A 19,050-nucleotide genomic window follows, 5' to 3' on the forward strand; every position below is an offset into this window, starting at 1 on the left:
CCCTGGTCCCGGGCCGTCCTCTGCTCTCGGGTCTGCCGCCTCTAACCAGTGAGCCACACTACTTTTCGAAGGTTCGTGTGTTTTAGCAAGTTTGCAGCACCAACTCTGGTTGGTGCTGCAAACTTGCTAAAACACACGAACCTTCGAAATAGCGCACTCGCTACAAAGACTGCATCTACCGTGATGCTCCTGGGGTTCACCCGCTGGTGGGTGGAGTCGGAGTGCGACCCATGACTTTCAGTTAAATGGCTCCCTCGAGCTAAGAGCTGACGAGCTCGGATCCCGCACCCACGCGCCTTGAGAGGTATCAACCTGAGAACACTTGGCAGCCTGCACAGCAAACCCCTGAATGACCTACACTCTGCTGACGAGGAACAATAATTCCGAAACACCGGTGTCCAAAGTTGGTGCTGCAAACTTGCTAAAACACACGAACCTTCGAAATAGCGCACTCGCTACAAAGACTGCATCTACCGTGATGCTCCTGGGGTTCACCCGCTGGTGGGTGGAGTCGGAGTGCGACCCATGACTTTCAGTTAAATGGCTCCCTCGAGCTAAGAGCTGACGAGCTCGGATCCCGCACCCACGCGCCTTGAGAGGTATCAACCTGAGAACACTTGGCAGCCTGCACAGCAAACCCCTGAATGACCTACACTCTGCTGACGAGGAACAATAATTCCGAAACACCGGTGTCCAGAGTTGGTGCTGCAAACTTGCTAAAACACACGAACCTTCGAAATAGCGCACTCGCTACAAAGACTGCATCTACCGTGATGCTCCTGGGGTTCACCCGCTGGTGGGTGGAGTCGGAGTGCGACCCATGACTTTCAATCTCGGGAATTCATAGTGTGTTCCTAAAAAATGTTCTAATCTCGCCGGGGACCAATATACCCTATATACAGAGAATAGGTGGTTACTTTTTAAATAGGCAGGTTTCACGGTTTCTCTTAGCAGTGCAAAGGAGGACATCCACGCTTCCCTCAAATCAATATTCAAAATTTCCTCCCCCCAAAGCCTCTGAATGTCACTTTCTATGTCATCTTCTGCATTAATCAGAGATTGATACCACAGAGCTACCTCCTTCTTGATAGTACCCATTTTAATCGCTTGGACTAGCCACGTGTCATCCTCCTCTTCATTCCAGTTTTGATCCCCCCACCACGCAGAGAGCTGATAGTACTTAAACCTGGTTAATCTGTCTCCTGCGAATAAATTCAGAGTTTCCCAACCAGCTAACTCAGTTCCCGATTTCAAATCCCCCCCAGCAAAAAATACCAGAGACCTTTAAAGGGAGACTAAGTGACTCTTTCAAACAATCAGGAGTCCCTGGAGACTCCCAAATCGGAGCCCTTGATGAATAATATGGGATTCCTAACTTTTTCCGAATGTAAACCCATGCTTTCAATACTCCCAATAAAATCTCCAACCTTACTTTTTTGTAGAATTTCGGCTCTATTAACTTAAACAAAAATTGTTTCTGGCCCTCCCTTAATTCTCCAAGCATTGCCCCAAACAGGATGCCTATAGCAGAACTATCAACCCTATTTGAAAGCATTTCACAGTTCTTAAAAAGAAAACCGTACCCATTGGAAGCCCAAATAAAGCTTCCTAGCTTCCCTTGGAGTGTAGCAATTTTCCTTCGGTCAAATAATAATGGTATAGAATTAAAGAGAAATGTTATTTTGGGTAAAATAATCATTTTGATAAGATTTACCCTACTGTACAGATTTAGAGGGAGATTCGCCCATCTAACCAGCAGTTTCTCAACTTCTTGCCTAACCCTTTCCAAATGTACCTTGGTAACTTTAGCCAATTTCTGCGTAATTATAACCCCGAGATAGCGCATACGCGATTTTGCCTGTGGTTGTTGTACTAGTTTATTCCATTCCATGATTTCGTTCTTATTTTTATTCACTCTATATCCTGAAACCCTCCCAAATGCTTCCGCTTTAGCCATTAATATGGGAATAGACAGTTGCGGATTCAGGGTATAGAGGAGAAGGTCGTCAGCATAGAGAGCTATCTTAACCTCAAGATTCTGATATCTGAAAGGAATAATGTCATGATCTTGTCTGATCCAAATCGCCAGTGTTCAATGTACATATTAAATAAAAGCGGAGACAGGGGGCATCCCTGCCGAGTCCCACGCAATATATTGACCCAATCAGTTAGCTCCCCGTTAACCAACACCTTTGCTCTTGGTGAATGGTACAAAAGTTAAACGGCCTTTATTACATTTGATGGAAATCTGAATCTCTTTAAAACTTCCCAAAAATATGGTCAGTGAACCTGGTCAAAAGCCTTCGCGGCATCAACAGCCACCACCGTTACAGGAAGATTGTATGTTTCCGCTAGGTCTATTACTCACAATGTTAGAAATGTTAACTCATTAACCCCTTCGATGCTCATGACGAGCTCAGCTCGTCATGAGGTATACCTCTAGGGTGCTCATGACTAGCTGAGCTCGTCATGACCACACCCATTAACATTATGGCCCAGCACAGCAGAGGATCCTCAAGAGCAGCCAAGGTGTTAAGCTGCCTTCCAGGAATAAAACCTTTCTGGTCTTTATGTATTATGGCCTTAACGATCTTCGCAATTCTAGCGGCCAAAATCCCCGCCAACACCTTGAAGTCCGTGTTCAACAGAGATATGGCCCTATATGAGTCAACCAAAAGGGGATCTTTATTAGGTTTTAATATCAATATTACTGTTGCCTTGGTCCAACTTAAAGGAGGATCTTCCCCATCTCTTAGTATTAGATTAAAAAGTTCCTTAAGCTCTAAAATAACCTCATCCAAGAGGTTGAGATAAATCTCAGTTGGGAGACCATCTGGCCCTGTAGCTTTCCCTCTGGCCATTTTCCTAAACTGCTGCCGAATCTCCTCTTCTGTTATATCAGCAGACAAAGTCGCCTTCTGGTCTTCACTCAAGATTCGAAGATCGATCTTCTTAAAGAAACCTTCAATATTATCCCTCCCAGGGGAAGTATCTTCCTTATATAGTTTACACATATGTCTAGAGACCTCCAACCCAATTTTGGCGTTAGTATCCAATATGTCTCCAGTCATATGGTCTTTAAGGCATTTTATTTGGTTATGTACCCTATCGGTCTTTGCTTTCCATGCCAACAAAGCACCACTTTTCTCACCATAAGCAAAATGCTGCAATTTACTGACCTTCCATCTATCTGTTAATGTCTTATCCAGGGCTTCTTGATATTCTGCTTGCAACAGTTCTAGTTGTTTCGTAAGAGGGGCCACATTACTAGGGCTCTCAAGGGAAGAAATCTTTTGTACCACTTGCTCTTTATTCTTAATGGTTTCCAAAAGCCTTTCTTCTTGGAGCCTTGTACTGCGCTTTTTACCGACCATAACCCCCGTACCTATGGATCTTAAAAAGGGCTTATAAGAATCCCATATAGTTTGGGGTTTAGCTGACCCCCTGTTTGCTTCAAATAATATCACAGACTCCTCTTTCATTTTAAGAATTACCCCCTCATCCAACAGGATTGTCCTGTCCAGGGTCCACCTAGGTATACGCTTTATAGTTGGGATTTTTGTAATAAGAAGACAACCGAATGATCCGAAAGTATAGCAGGAACATGCTTAATTATTTCAACTCCTGATACCAGCTCATAATCCAATAAAAAATAATCAATTTGGGAATGATGCCAGTACTTTTAGCTAAAGAAAGTGAACTCCCTCTTGTCGACCCATCTTATGTCTCCAAATATCAATTAAATTAAACTCTCTAATCATATTTTTGACTGCTGCCATGGTTTTTTGTGGCGTTACATACTTAACTTTAGAATTTCTATCCAAGATTTTATTCAACACTAAATTAAAATCCCCTCCAATTACTACTGGAATATTAGATAGCATTAAGCATGATTCCATTTTGATAAGTGCATCAGGGTTGTCCTCATTGGGCCCATAATAACTAACAACGCCTCCAGATGTTCCTTGTATTTTTATCTTAGCTAGGGCCCACCTCCCAGAAGAATCCGTCTGTTGACTTTCTATTATAATACCTGCATTATTCCTTATGAGAATAGCCACCCCCCTCGTGTTGCTGCTTTGATCAGAGCAAACGTTTTCCTGCACCTAGGACCATTTTTTAAAGGCATTTACGCATTCATGCTTTGTTAGGTGTGTCTCTTGCAATAATATAACGTTAGCCTCAGTTCTCTTCAGAAATTCCATCACTCGAGCTAACTTTTTTGCAGACCTCAAACCATTCCAAGATACAAAAAGCACTGAATTCTTCCTCTTCTGTTTATCCTTAGAACCCTTCTGGTCCCTAGTGCATCTACATCAGTCTTGTATTGAACCACCCTTTGTGTACGAACACATATACGTAAGTCGGCATTAACTAATATGGACAACCCATCCTGTAGCAGAAAGAGGACAATATTTTTTATTTTTCTCCCAAATGCTCCCAACTCCGCGTGACCCAACCACCAACCCACCTGGGGAACCCCCCAACCTATCTCTAAACCAAAAGGCCTTCGAGGTCTCACCATGCAAAAAGAAAGAATGAATCAAAACTAAAAAGAAAACAAAAGTAAATATTTTATGCATTATAAATTCCTATGCTTTTGATACCCAATGTGTATCTCTTGCATGTAGTGTGCCATACTATTCAGCTGTGTACACTCTCTATATACATCTATCTAGATCTATGTACATGTTCTATCCCGATTTTGGGTTTCCCATCTGTTTTAACAAGCCATCAACTTCCACTGGGTCTCTAACAACATGCATTTTTTTGTGCCACATTATCTTTAAGGTGGCAGGAAATTTCATTCGGACTTGGGCCCCCCTGGAGCGTAGCTCATTCATTTTAGATCCAAACTCCCACTGTCTCTGTGAGGTCCTTTTACCCAAGTCCGAATGCATCCGATAAGTGACATCCACTCTTGTTCCTTAAGCGCTCGCCCCAACACCAATTTCTTGATAGAGAAAGTTAAGAAGTTTACTAGGATTCTCCTTGGGGCCTTTCTCCCTGGGTGGAGCCTGTAGGGGTCTCTATGGACCCTTTGGAGTTCTTTGCCCCAATCAATATCACTCCTATCTTGAAACAGATCTCGCAAAAGTTTACATCGAAAGTCTTTAATGTCTGAGCCTTCTGCATTTTCGTAAACCCCCAAAATACGGACATTGTTTCGTCTGGCATGAAGTTCCAATCTTTCCAAATCCTCTTGTAAGTTCTTATTCTCTTCCCTAAGAGCCGCAATTTCCTTTGAATTTCCTGCAGGGGCCTCGCCCAACTCCTTTACTTCCTCCTCCAATACTGCCGTACGCAAAGCAATCCCGTCAACCTTTTGTTCAAGAATGCCGCATTTTTCCTGTATATCCTTCTAATTTTGTTCGGAGGTTTCAAACTTAGACAGCATGTCCTGTCTTAAACTGAATAGACGATATGTCACCTGGGTTATCAAAGGGGATCCCTCTGAGGTAGCATTCTCGATCCTTGCCCTTTCTTCATTAATCCCTAGCAACCCTTCCATGAGAAGGTCCCCCCTTGCACAGGTTGTGATGTAGGCCTCGCCGTTAACACAGGTATAGGCGTCAGCATAGACAAAGACGTAGGTGCAGACATATCGGAGATTTGTACAGAGGTACTCAGAGATCCTGGGGTACTAGATATAGTGTCATTCAAGCTCTCTTCCACAGTCTCCGCTAGACGGGAAAAGCGATTATCCAACCTCAAAGGCTCACTCAGATCTTTCTGCCCTGCCTGTGTAGCTAGAGCTTGTTCCGTGTCGGGCCCATCAATGCCTTTCAATCCCACTGCTCTCTTAGTGCTCCAAACATCTCGTGGTGCAGGGTCCCTCTCCATCCACTCCTGAATATAAACCGGCTCATATGGTGTTGTTGGGGGGGATGAGGCTGCCAGAGCTCTCCAAAGAATCTCTTTTATAGCCCCCCTTGTCCAGTTTTTTCCAGCACCCTGCGTTTGTCTCGCACCCCAGGGGAATCACAAACAGAGGAAGCCCAAGCCTTCCTTTCCACCCCTCTAAAACCGCAGTGTAGCCTTATTACCGCCTGCCGCACAGTCCTTGCACAAGCGGCCGACCGAACTCAGCTTCCCTGGGGGGCGGAGTCACGCGTCGTGCAAAGAGCATACAAGCACCGAGAACAATACGAGGGAAAGAAAAGGCCAACGATGTAATCCTTAAGAAAATAACGTCAAAACCTCAAAAGGCAGCACCCATCACTCGCGCTGCTGCCTTGCCATACTTTGTTGCAGAAAAATCCACAGAGTTGGCCCGATTCACTCTCGATTCACTCTCCTGCCCGCACGTCGATCCTCCCGACCAGCGCTAGGCGCCCGCCATGTTCCCAGCCATGTGACCAAGTAGCCGAACTGAAATAGTGACCCAACTGAGCATGCAGTGATATTGCCAGAGGGGTGGTAGATAGAGTGGAGGGTACTAATTATTTTGGCATTGTTCCAGATTTCTAGGTCTAGGTGTTCGAATGAGGATATCGGATCCGGGAGAATCTATCTCATGTAGAGACTAGATCGATATATGCAAGCAACTCCACATCCAGTTTTAACTGGTCTGTCCAATCTAATAATGTTGTAGCCTGTCTAGGAAGGGGAAGATATGAATACATTGTCTTCTGAGATGAGAGGCTACTACTGCTAGACATTTGGTAAATACTTTGGGAGCAGTGGTGACTCAAAACGGAAGCACTTTGAACTGATAATGCCGGCCTGCTATCACAAATATGAGGTATTTGCGATGAGCTAGATGAATTGGGATGTGCAAATATGCGTATTTTAAGTCTAAAGTAGAAATAAATCGCAGTGCTGTAGAAGAGGAATTACCTGTTGAAGGGTCACCATGTAAAAGTGTTCTGACAGTATATATCGGTTCAACTCTCTTAGATCTAGAATAGTTCTTAGTGAGCAGTCCTTTTTGGGGATCAGAAAGTAGAGAGAATAGACTCATGACCCTTGGTACTGAAGTGGAACTGGTTCTATAGCTCCTTTCAGTAAAAGAGATTGCACTTCTTCCTCGAGCACTAGTAAATGGTCTGGTGACAGTTTGTGAAAACGAGGTGGAATATTTGGAGGATTGGTGGTAAGCTCCAGGCAATAACCATGTTGGATAATTCCAAGCACCCATTTGTCGGTTGTTATAGATCCCCAAAGGGGGAGAAAGGGTTGAAGTCTTCCTCAGACACTTGTGGAATAATCGAAGGGAAGCGGGGGAAATGACTGCTTATTAGAGAAAGGGGAGTTACTGGGTGTGGTGTTTTTAACACTACCTTTGGAACTGTACCCGCTATAACCTCCTCTGAAAAATCCTCTGGGAGAAGAGGTTTGGTTGCTACCCTTGTAAGAGGAAGTATTTTGATCTGAGGTTGTTGACTTGGACCCTCCCCGGTAAAAGGAGAGTCGAAAAGGAGCCTCTGTTTGAAGGAGACTGAAGTGCTCCCATAGACTTGGCAACTTCAGTGTCTTTTTCATTTTTTCAGGTACAAAAGGGGGTGGTGATGGACGAAGCATCTGAACCAATCAAACACTCACACCCAGTCAACAGATCTGGATTCAATCCATCACCGTTCTTTAGCTCACTTTGCCACTGGATTCAAGCAAGCCGGGCAAAAGACGGCTGAAATGTCAGAAACCGGTCCTCGGAAGCATGTTTCCGGTCCAGGGAAGGCATGGCTTGGCAGTTCGAGCTGGACTGTTCCCATGAGGTACAGGGTCAGACTGATTTGCATATGGCCATGTCTGAACTGGGGTGGCAGGGTGGGCTAAAGAACGGTGATGGATTAAACCCAGATCTGTTGACTGGGTGTGAGTGTTTGATTGGTTCAGATGCTCCGTCCATCACCACCCCCTTTTGTACCACTTTGTTCGCCATAAGTTGGCAGGAAATGCTCAGACGTGAGTCCCTTGCTCACTTTGCCACTGGATTCAAGCAAGCCGGGCTGAAGAAGGCTGAAATGCCAGAAACCGGTCCTCGGAAGCTTGTTTCCGGTCCAGGGAAGGCATGGCTTGGCAGTTCGGGCTGGACTGTTCCCATGAGGCACAGGGTCAGACTGATTTGCATATGGCCATGTCTGAACTGGGGTGGCAGAGTGGGCTAAAGAACAGTGATGGATTAAACCCAGATCTGTTGACTGGGTGTGAGTGCTTGATTTGTTCAGATGCTCCGTCTATCCCACCCCCTTTTGTACCACTTTTTCATTTTTTCTAGCGCTTGATCAACTTCAGGGCCCAAAAGATGTTGTTTATCAAAAGGTGTATTTAAAATGAATTGTTGGACATTAGGTTTAAACACAGAAATCCATAACCAGGCATGCCTCCCGAGTAAAATGCTAGTATTTATTTTCCTAGCTGCGGTGTCAGCCGGATCTAGAGCACACCTTATGGAAGAGTTGGAAACTAAGTTACCTTCCCGAACTAAATATTGAACTTTGGCTTTATGCTCCTCTGGGAGAATTTGTCGTAATTTTTCCATTTCGTCCCCGTGCGCCCTATAGTATCTGGCTAGAAGGCCCTGCGTGTTAGCAATGCACCAGTGATTGGTCGCTTGTGCAGCTATACCTTGGTCAGAAGCATCAATGAGTTTTGACTCTTATCTGGGGGAGGAGCATCCCCCGAAGTTTGAGCATTAGCTCGCTTACGAGCATTAAATTCTACTAGAGTCAAGTGGTAACTGGCCTTTAATAAACACTAGATCTGTTGGGGAAGGTTTATATTTCTTTTTGACTGTAGAAGTGAGGACTTGAACACGTAAGGGGGCTTTAAAAAGCTCTTCTGCATGCCTTATCATACCTTTGAGCATAGGGAGGGTGTGGCTCGACCTGTGTGTGGTTCCTAAAGTCTCAAATAGAAAGTCCTCCTTTAAGGATTCTTTGCCGAGCTCCACCCGAAGGTATTGTGCAGCCCTGGAAATGAGCTCTTATAACAGGAATTGTCATCAGGTGGAGATGGATCGGCAGGGTAAAGGTCAGGATCATTATCCATTGGAGGATCAATTGTATAATCTGTCCATGGATCTCCTGGTAAATGTGCGTCTCCCTCATCAGTATTGTCTACTCCATGGGGAGATAAGGGAGAGCGATGACGCGTAATATGTAAAGGATGTAAAATTGGGGAGGTGGAGGTGATCGTCGAGAGCGTTAGATGATTTATCTACGATGCCGACGGAGATAGTCTTCCTGTCTCAGCTTTGCTACACTTTCCTCCCCTTCCGGTTGCCGCATCCTTAGCCTTGATGAGGAACCTTAAATCAGGCTCACCATTAGATCCGTGTCCAGCAAAATTCTTAGCGAAAATGGCAGATGTCATTAATCCCATAGCTAATCCTATCCTCAATTTATCCCTGAGTCAGGGTTTTCTGCCCCAGGCCTGGAAGCAAGCCATGGTCATCCCCCTGATCAAGAAGCCCAATCTTGATCCAGAGGCGCCTTCTAATTATAGGCCAATCTCGCTCCTTCCAGCACTGACCAAGATCCTGGAGAAACACGTGCACAGCGTGCTTTCTAACTTCCTGGAGTCTAATGAGTTACTTCATGAATCCCAATCGGGCTTTCGTTCCAACTTAAGCACCGAGACGGCGCTCCTGGAAGTCTCGGAGATCGTGAAGGAGGTGCTGGACACAGGAGGCAGGGTGATGTTAGTCATGTTAGACCTGTCAGCGGCGTTTGACACCGTCCCCCACGAGGATCTCCTCACTAGACTTCATAACATCGGTCTAGGGGGGACGGTGCTCAACTGGTTTCGTTCCTTTCTGGCCATCCGCCGGCAGACGGTCTGGGTCCCACCCGGGTCCGCCGAGATGCCGCCATTGGGAGTCGGAGTGCCTCAGGGCTCTGTACTGAGCCCCACTCTATTTAACATCCTTATGACCCCTCTGGCGACACTGGCGGAGTCCTACCAGGCCCGGATCGTCTCTTATGCTGACGACACCCAGCTTCTATTCACCTGTCGTAAGAGCGAAGAGTTCGATGGAGAAAGGATCTGCGAGTGCCTTGGGGCTGTCTTTAGCTGGTTTTCACACAACAGCCTCAAATGCAACTCGGACAAATCCGAAATACTATTCTTCGGATGCCCATCAGAACCAGATTGGCAGGGATGGTGGCCTGCTGACATGTTCCCTCCCACTCAGTCCTCTAAGTGGGCTAAGAACCTGGGGGTTAAAATTGACAACGAGCTCTCGCTCAAATCCCAGGTTTCCACTTTTACGGGAACATGCTTTGGGATACTCAGAATGTTGCGCAAGTTCTTTCCCCTTCTCTCGGAGGAACATCGGAGGATCACTGTTCAGGCACTCATAGGGTCCAGATTGGACTATGCAAATGTCCTATATCTGGGTCTGCCTGAATACCTCCTCCAGCGTTTGCAGGTTACTCAGAACGCTGCTGCTCGTGCAATTTTTGGCCTGCACCGCCGCACCAGTGCCTCCAATCTCCTCGTATCCCTTCACTGGCTTCCGGTGCGGAAGAGGATACTTTTCAAGGCCATGACTCTCGCCCATAAGGCCTTGCATGGCAATGGTGCCAAATATCTTCAGAGGAGGCTGGACTTCTATCGACCTGTACGATCCCTCAGGTCAGAAGCTTTGGCTTTGGCTCGGGTGCCACGCATCAAAAGGGCTCGGCTAGGCGGCCGGTCCTTTAGCTTTCTTGCTCCGCAGCTATGGAATTCCTTACCGTTGTCCTTGCGAAACACCGCTAACCTGCTTGCCTTCAGAAAAGACTTAAAAACCTGGCTGTTCACTGGATAATCTGCCCCCTCTTTAGGCCCCTGCTCTTTTTACTGTTATGTTTTCCAGCTCTTTCTTTGGTCTGGAGCACAAAAGCGCCGGGACACTCCTTTGGAGTAGCCGTTGCGCTATAAAAGTCCCATTTAACATAACATAACATAACATTAACATAACATAACAAAAGGGCCAGTACCAACATTTTTCTTTTTTTAAAGGGATTTTAGAATGATCATCATCAGGAAGCTTGTGTTTGGATGGTGTCTTGGCATGAATATGTCCTGTATCAGGATTAATATAGAGTTTCTTTTGCTTTGGATCTGGTTAACGGGACAATGTCTATTTTCAGATCTAAAGGTACCGGCGGGACCTTCTTTGGCTTTCAGTACAGAGGATTTCAGGGCCAAGTTGGAGTGACCTTTCGGCGTGGACGATTTCGGCTCCGAAGGCTGTTTTCTGGTTTTCGGTGTCGAAGGTTTTGGCTCCGTAAACTGCCTTGTGCTTGGAACCAGAAGGTTTCGGTTCTGAAGTGGCTTTGGGCCGACTCGATCCCGATCTGGAAGGCTGTAACAGTATGTTTCAGAGCCGAGCCATGAGGAGGAGCATCAGAAACATAGTCTCATTGCCAACCTTGGCCAGAAAGCGGAGGTGGTGCCAAAGCCTTAGATTTTTGAGGGTTGGATGGACAGGGCAAGGGGTCCTTTGTACTCACATCACCCTGTCCCTGGGGTACATCGTCGACGTCTATCTTCAACTCTGAATCGGAGTCATACACTTCAAAGGTCTTCCTCAGCTGATGTGGGTTTGGGGTCATCATGCTTGGAGTCTTTGCCGAAGAAACCTGGTATGTCGTCAATATGCTGGCGCTGTATCTAACAACGTTGAGCCCGACGATCTCAGAGAGTCTTCTTGGATCAAAAAGAGTTGCACGCGTCAGTCTTGTTCTCTGGAGACAAGCACAAGTTACACACCTGGTGCAAGTTGGTACGTGGGTACTTGGCGTGGCACCGAGGGCAGAATTTAAATGGAGTCCAGTCCATCGACGAAGAGCCGGACTGACACGGTTAGGCCCGGAGGCCACCCACAAAAAAAAAAAAGTGAGATTTCGTTGACCGAATTAAAACGTGAAGAAGTGGGAAACGCGTTTGAAACAATACCGTCAAGGGTAGAGTGGATTGCGGATCGAGGGGAACCTGAGAAATTATTTGAACCGCAGCTCAACATTACACGTCCAACCTGATGGCAGAAAAAGATCTAACAATGGAGTCAATGACCATGCACAGTATCACCGAAACCACGTGACTGAAACAACTTCTTTGAAAACAAAAACAACTTGCAAACATCCAGACCCAACATTAGATGGCAGGAGTATACAAAGCATGTGATTTACAGCTCACATTCCTCAAAAAGAAATATAGCACAGCAATGCTTGGTACTCAGCACATCATAGCAGGCATTGCTCATGTAGCCGATGCTTGCAGAGGGTCCTAATAACAGGGTTAACACAGAGTTAATCTCTAACTTGCAATGGAATAGGAGACTGTCAGCTAGAGATAACTGCTTAATGTTGAATTGCCTTTTGTTTCGAGTAGACCTTGTTAAAACTGGAAAAACGGACCTTTGACACTCTTTTTAGAAATGTTTAATACCTTTAACTAATTTAAACGTGCACTTGTAAAATCTTTCTTCACTGTGATGTTTGCTAATTGCTTAGGAGGAAATTAATACTAGCTAGTGGGTAACCAATCTAGGACCTGCTCTAGATAGTGGGAAGAGCAACAGTAAAGTTTAAATGTACACTCAGCTGTGGACATGCAGCAGACACGCGGAGCAGCTTGCCCCTAAGGCAAGTCCGTCTACACCTGCGGGGCCAGGAACCATTATGACCAAATTATTAACTATTCCCGATCTGAAATTAAAAACCTTCATTCGTATGATTTCGAAATGGAATGTAGGATGCTACAGACTCTACATGAACTGGGCATTTGTAAGCCATCTCCCGCTATGCAAGTGGTGAAAGGAATTGGAGCTCCTTCTCTTACTAAATCCCGAGAGGTGATGAACAACGGTAATAGCACTCATGACTGCATTACAATCTATTACTTAAACACCACCTCAATTGTGATGCACAAATTGGAGATTCTACACTTTGTTGAGTCTGACACCCCAGATATTCTGTTATTAACAGAAACATGGCTTTCCGAGAAATCTACACCAGATATCTTTGAAGCATTACCTGACACATTTCTGCATTTTTCAAGTCAACTCCCCCCTCCAACCCTCTTCTCCCGGGAAAGCTTGGGGTGGCATTGCCGATCTAATAAAGAAACAGCTGATATTTAAAAAATTACCTCTACAACTGTTCCGATGGTGGACAATTTGGTATTTAAATTGAAATTTCCCTTTACTTCTCCTTTTTGATTTCTTACTCATAGTCCCCTGGATTATATGTAGTACTTTCATCATGCTTTTCTAGAACTTGTCTCCCCTTTCCTGATAGTTCATGCCAAGATTCTTCTCACTAGTGATTGTAATTACTGAGTAACTAGAGACCCGGAAGGCTAACTATCGGCTTATTCTATAGACAATCTTCAGACTCTAAATTTTGAGCAACATGAATGTGCCCCTATCCACATCAAAGGCCATACATTAGACCAAGTCTGGTCTGAACATCTTAAGCTGCCTGACCTTTTTATTGCTCCTTGTGCATGTTCGGACCACTATCTAATTAAATTCTCTCTGACTGACCTATCCCCTCATAGACCCCCTCCGAAGCATAGTCTTTTATCCAGAAGTTCGTCACGGTTTGATCTGAATTCTTTCTGCCAGTTGCTAGCCTTTCTTCACCTGATATAGTCATCGATATTGATTGTTACGAAGAGGCAATGCACCTCAACGCAGACTAAAACAATCTAGACACCATAAAGCCTGTAAGTGGTTCACTGACAAATTAAAACAGGTCCAATACCAGTTGGGTCGTCAGGAACGCAAACGGAAAAATAATTATGCTCAAGAAGCTAAGTCATGTTATATATAATAGAATGATTTCTTCTACTAATAAATACAAAGAGATCTTTGGAATATTATCTGAACTCTCAAACCCAGACCGAGTGACACAACCTATCACTCCTTCTCAAGCACTTTGTGATGCATTAAACATGTATTTTGTTTAGAAAATAAAGACCATTAAAGCCAACATCTCCCTGTCATCTTCCTATTGAAAACAACCTGGATGAGATGAATCCCTACACTTTGTCATCATTTGCAGAAATTGGCAAAACGATTTCTTCACCTTACTGGCAAAAGTAAAATTGGGTTCTTTAAACTATCCTCTCCCTCCAAAATGTTTGAAAACAGTCTTCTCTTAAATCCCAGAGCCAGTGCTGCCACTCCTTAAGCATCCCTAAAGCTAGGGAAAGTACCTAGTGCTTTTAAAACTACAATAGTCATTCCACTTCAGAAAAACAAAGAGATAATACCCTCAATTAAAAAAATTATCGCCCTATCTCCCTCTTACCTTCCTTAGCTAAAGTATCACCCGAACCCCCGGCCGCGTCGCGCGAGTGTCGGGGGGGCAGTCAGAAGAGCGATGACGCCTCTTCGACTTCTTGTGCTTACCTGACGACTTCGAGCCTGACGAGTGATGTCGACTCCCGGAGCTATGATGGATCCGACCCCGCGACCGGTCCTTCGACCTCCGTCCGGACCGGGACCTCTCGGGGTGCGGGCCGACTGCCGGAGCTCGAGCCGCTTGCGGGACCGCTCCCGCCTAGCTTTCGAAGTCAGAGCTCGGCAGTCGGGGCAGGCCTTGTTGTCGTGGTCGACGCCGAGACAGTGGAGGCACCGGCGGTGAGGGTCGGTGACTGACATCAGTCGGTCGCAGTCCTCACAGGGCTTGAAACCTGGCATCCCTACCGACACCGTTCGGAGTCGAAGACTCGAAAAAGGATCAAAAGAGAGCACAAAAAAGTTTAGTCAAAAAGTGACTAAGGTACCACTTTTTCCGGATCTGCGCTGCTGGCGCGGAAAAAAGAAGAACTGACGTCAGTGCGCGGAGGCGGCGTCTAAGTACTCCAACGACGTCATCACGGCACCCACGACGGACGCGGAGCCGCAGATGACGCCTATCGACGCGCAAGGGTACTGCTACACAAAAATTTCCAGATCCAGTCTGACGCCTGGGGATATTCTAAGGTAAGGAATCTAATACTAACCTGTTTCTTTCAGATACTGTGATATTAACCTGATGAAGAATCTTCATTGGCTACCCATTGACCAAAGAATAATTTTCAATGCGGGTTGCATAATTTTTAAATCATTGCATTGTGATTGCCCAACCTTTGTTCGTTCTAGCATTCATAAGCATACCCCTTTATGTTTTGTACGCTCTGCCCAACTGAGCTTACTATCAGTTCCCAATTTCAAGCATAAGCGCTCGGTGGGCTCAGATTCTCAGTAGTTGCTCCAAAATTAAAGAACACCTTCCCTTATGAGATAATATCCGCCAACAGTTATCCATCCTTTAGGTGAGCACTGACGATCTGGCTTTTCAGGCAAGCTAAAATAATTAGCTTCTGCTAATTTGACATCTCCCTGGGTTTCCCCAGGTGCTATGAAACAGATTGCTGTACGAGCGCCTTACAAACTCACAGTAACATAACATAACATTAACATAACTGTACTATTCTCTGAGTTGACATGTCTATGATTGTCTTCACTAACTCTAGGCCCGAGTGGCCAAATTTAAGTCGCATTGCCTGTTCACATCGAACCCACAGTCTGGACCATATGGGTACTGTGGCAATGAAAAATCAAAAAGGGTGCAGGAAGAATTAGGAATTGAGGTGGGGCCAGGGGATATGGGGAAGAACATGAGCTATGGGGCCAAGCCTGAGAGAGACAATGGGACATGCATTTGATGGTGAGCATAGTGTAATGAAGGTCCCCATACATGTTCAAACAGTGAGGTCTGATCTAGATGTCAGAAGACGATGTGCTCATGTTCCATTCATCCCGCAAAAGTACAGTGAAAGACCCCCAATGCCTCATTATAAACTTTTAGCCACAAATAGTGGTTTGGCTATCGAGTCATGCCAATGTGATGTGATGCCCGTTTGAAAATGTTGCGTAAAATAGCCAGCTGAGAAGAGGTTTGCAATACACAATGCCACACTTCCAGCAGCATTTTGATAAATTGTAGGAAGAAAGAAACACGCACAGGATCACATCTTGGGGCTCTACACCTACAGCAGAAAGTGTCCGGTGTCAGTTTTGCGTCAGGAGTAACAGACAGGCCAGAATTGAGTCACACCACCAATAAGGAATCTTGAATTGCACCATAAAGGGATAGGTACCCTTGTGACTATCTTCAAACATACAGTTTCTGGAGCCCACAGTCAAGGAATGTAATGACGATTTATTAGTTACAGCTTCCAAAAGCACAAGAGAATGTCTATATAAGTGTTCAATAACCGTGCATATGGATGATCCTGCCACTGAGGTACTAAGTACATCAACGGTGAGAAGTGGTGCATCAAATGACAAAATAAATACCTTTATGCTTTTGTTCATGGTCAATAAAATATTTATAGGAATATGTATGGGCAGCATGCCTAAAAAGTATTTATGTAATAGAGACAACACCATTTGAATACTTGTATTCCTTCTCCCTACAAGTGGGTACATTTTTCTAACTACCATCTCGTAAAATAGTTTTCCATTTTGTCATGAGAGGTTCAATCTTTCCCTTCATTCCCAAGCAGGTATTCCAAATTTGATGCCAACTATCTAAATTCTCTGTGAACTTCGACCACTGCCTTAGTAGTACCCCTGGAGAAAGGCAGGCTCTAGTCTTAAACTATCCTATACCATAAAAGGAGGAAAATTTACTAATGAAGGAAATAACATCTGGTATAGAGGAACCAGGCACTCTTGAATTCTAAGAATTCCAGCAGGGGAGAGCATTGAGTTTGAAGCAATCTGCAGAGTACTCATCCTTTGTAGGCCCTCTGCACCCCTGATGGCTACAGTTAGTGTCCTAAGTCCAAAAAGGAGCAAAAGGGTTAAAGCGGGCATCCATGTTTCGCACCGAAGGTAATGAGATAAGTGTCAGGGAAGCAAACTCCCCCAAACGTTCTATATAAGCTGAGGCAGTCACCCAAATGCATCCTCTTCGAGGTTCTCAACCGATAATCCTATTCAAATCAGTTAAAGGCATTTTCAGTGTCCAATAGCACCACAGTTTCTTCTAGAATATCTTTGATCTGGCAGTGACTAGTGGAGGTGTATGTGGTTCCTGGATGTGAACCCAGCATAAAAGAAATCATCATAGATGAGACTTAGGATAACCTGCCTTAGTCGATTTGTCAAGATGTTCATCAGAATATTCAAATTTGCTTTGAGGAGACAGATAGGTCTGTAACTGGCACATAATCATAGCTCCTTATAACGCTTTGGTAGAAGGCTAATGATTTTGGCCTCTGTGGATATCACATAAAGAACAGGGGAATCGGACATTTATCGATCCTTTAGAATACATCCAGGAAAAGGCAGCGTGGAAATTACTTTCCAAATTTCTTACTCTGTGATTTCAGTTCTAACAATTCCCTAATTTTGTTCGAGAAGCACATTTCTACCCTAAGCTTCAGCAAGGCACTGACACCGCCCTCCTGGCCGTAATCGAAGAAGCGAGATCCATCTTAGACGCAGGGGGATCAGTGGCAGTGATCCTCCTAGACCCGAGTGCCGCCTTCGATACGGTGGACCACACCATCCTCATCCACCGTCTCAACAAGGTAGGAGTCACCGGTACCGCCGTGGCCTGGCTTAAATCGTTCTTGGAACACAGGACCTTCGAGGTGGCCGACAGTCACAACCACTCTAAAGCACTCCCCCTTCAGTGTGGGGTCCCCCAGGGATCTTCTCTGAGCCCCACACTTTTTAACGTTTATATGGCCCCACTAGACGACATTGTTTCACCTTTTGGCATAAAGGTGGTCATGTACGCCGACGACACCCAACTAGTCGTCGCCATTAACCAATCAACACAGTGCATGGAGAACTTGGTCTCCTGCCTTCAGAACATATCAAAATGGATGTGCGACTCCCGCCTCAAACTCAATGGAGAGAACTCGGAGATCATGCTACTGGGTGATCCACGCAAACTTCCCACCTCTCTATCCTGGCCGCCCAGCATGGCATTCCCCCCCACCCCACCCCACACCAAAAAAGGAAATTAAGAGCCTGGGCATCTGGTTAGACCAAGACCTCAGCTTCAGAGTCCAAGCAAGAAAAACTGCCGGCACTTGCTTCGGCCTCATGCGAAATGCATTCCCCCCCAGTCTAGGAAAATCCTAATCCAGGGCCTCTTCATCTCAAGACTGGACTATGGAAATGCCCTATACTAAGGTGCCCCAGTATCAGTCATCAACAAACTGCAACACGTCCAGAATGCCGCGGCAAGACTCCTCACAGGGACCAAACCCAGATGCTCTGCCAAACCCGCCCTCAAATCACTACACTGGCTCCCAATACAGGAGCGGATCACCTTCAAAACCTTGTGTATCTCGAACAAAATTCTGCTTGGCAGAGGTCCCCCCATATTGAGACCCTTTTTGAAACCTCACAAATCTACCAGACAGTTAAGATCAGACACTCTTTCCCTGGCCAGTGTCCCCAGAATTAGAAGAGCGCGCACCGGGGGACGCCTCTTCTCATACAACGCCCCAAAACTATGGAATGCCCTAGCCCTCACCATCCGGAAAGAAACCAACCTGCTTCCTTTCCGCAGGGTATTGAAGACCTGGCTTTTCCCCTAACAATCTTGCCCGATTAAACCTAACCCCAGGGTCCTTGCAGGTTGAGCCACAGCGCTGGGATGCCTTCGGGTAGCTACGCACTCTATAAATCTGACTCAAAATCAAAAATCAAATCAGCCACAAACTAATCAGCCATGACCGAGTGATATAGGTGCAGACGGTAGACCTCAAAGGCGACAGTTATTTCCAATGAATGGTTGATAAATTTGCTTGAGTCTTTTCTGATAGGAGAGTGCAGTCTGTGCTTCACTTTGTGCATGCTGCGCTGCCAAGAAAAGGCCCACCTTTTCCCCATTCATTTGGTTAGGGTGTATTCGCCTTTAAGGAGAATAGTGAGTTAAGGTCATATTTCTTTTTCTACAACAGTCTGATTTTTTTTAGGGAACAGGTTATTAAAGCGCCCTGCAGTGTTGCTTTTACAGCTTCCCACAGTTACAGTGCCAATAATATGGAATCCTTATTCAGGCAGAGATTGCAAATGCTACTTACCAGTATGCATCT

The 19,050-nt window shown here is 45.4% G+C and overlaps 1 protein-coding gene across 1 annotated transcript in view; it reads right to left on the minus strand.

Annotated features, from left to right (window-relative positions):
- Positions 1-19,050, minus strand: part of ANKRD26 (ankyrin repeat domain 26) — a 969,942-nt gene that overhangs the window by 726,833 nt on the left and 224,059 nt on the right. The gene's annotated exons all lie outside the window — the stretch shown is intronic.

The sequence above is a fragment of the Lissotriton vulgaris genome, chromosome 1_1 (genome assembly GCF_964263255.1).
Source record: "Lissotriton vulgaris chromosome 1_1, aLisVul1.2, whole genome shotgun sequence".
NCBI classification, from domain to species: Eukaryota; Metazoa; Chordata; class Amphibia; order Caudata; family Salamandridae; genus Lissotriton; species Lissotriton vulgaris.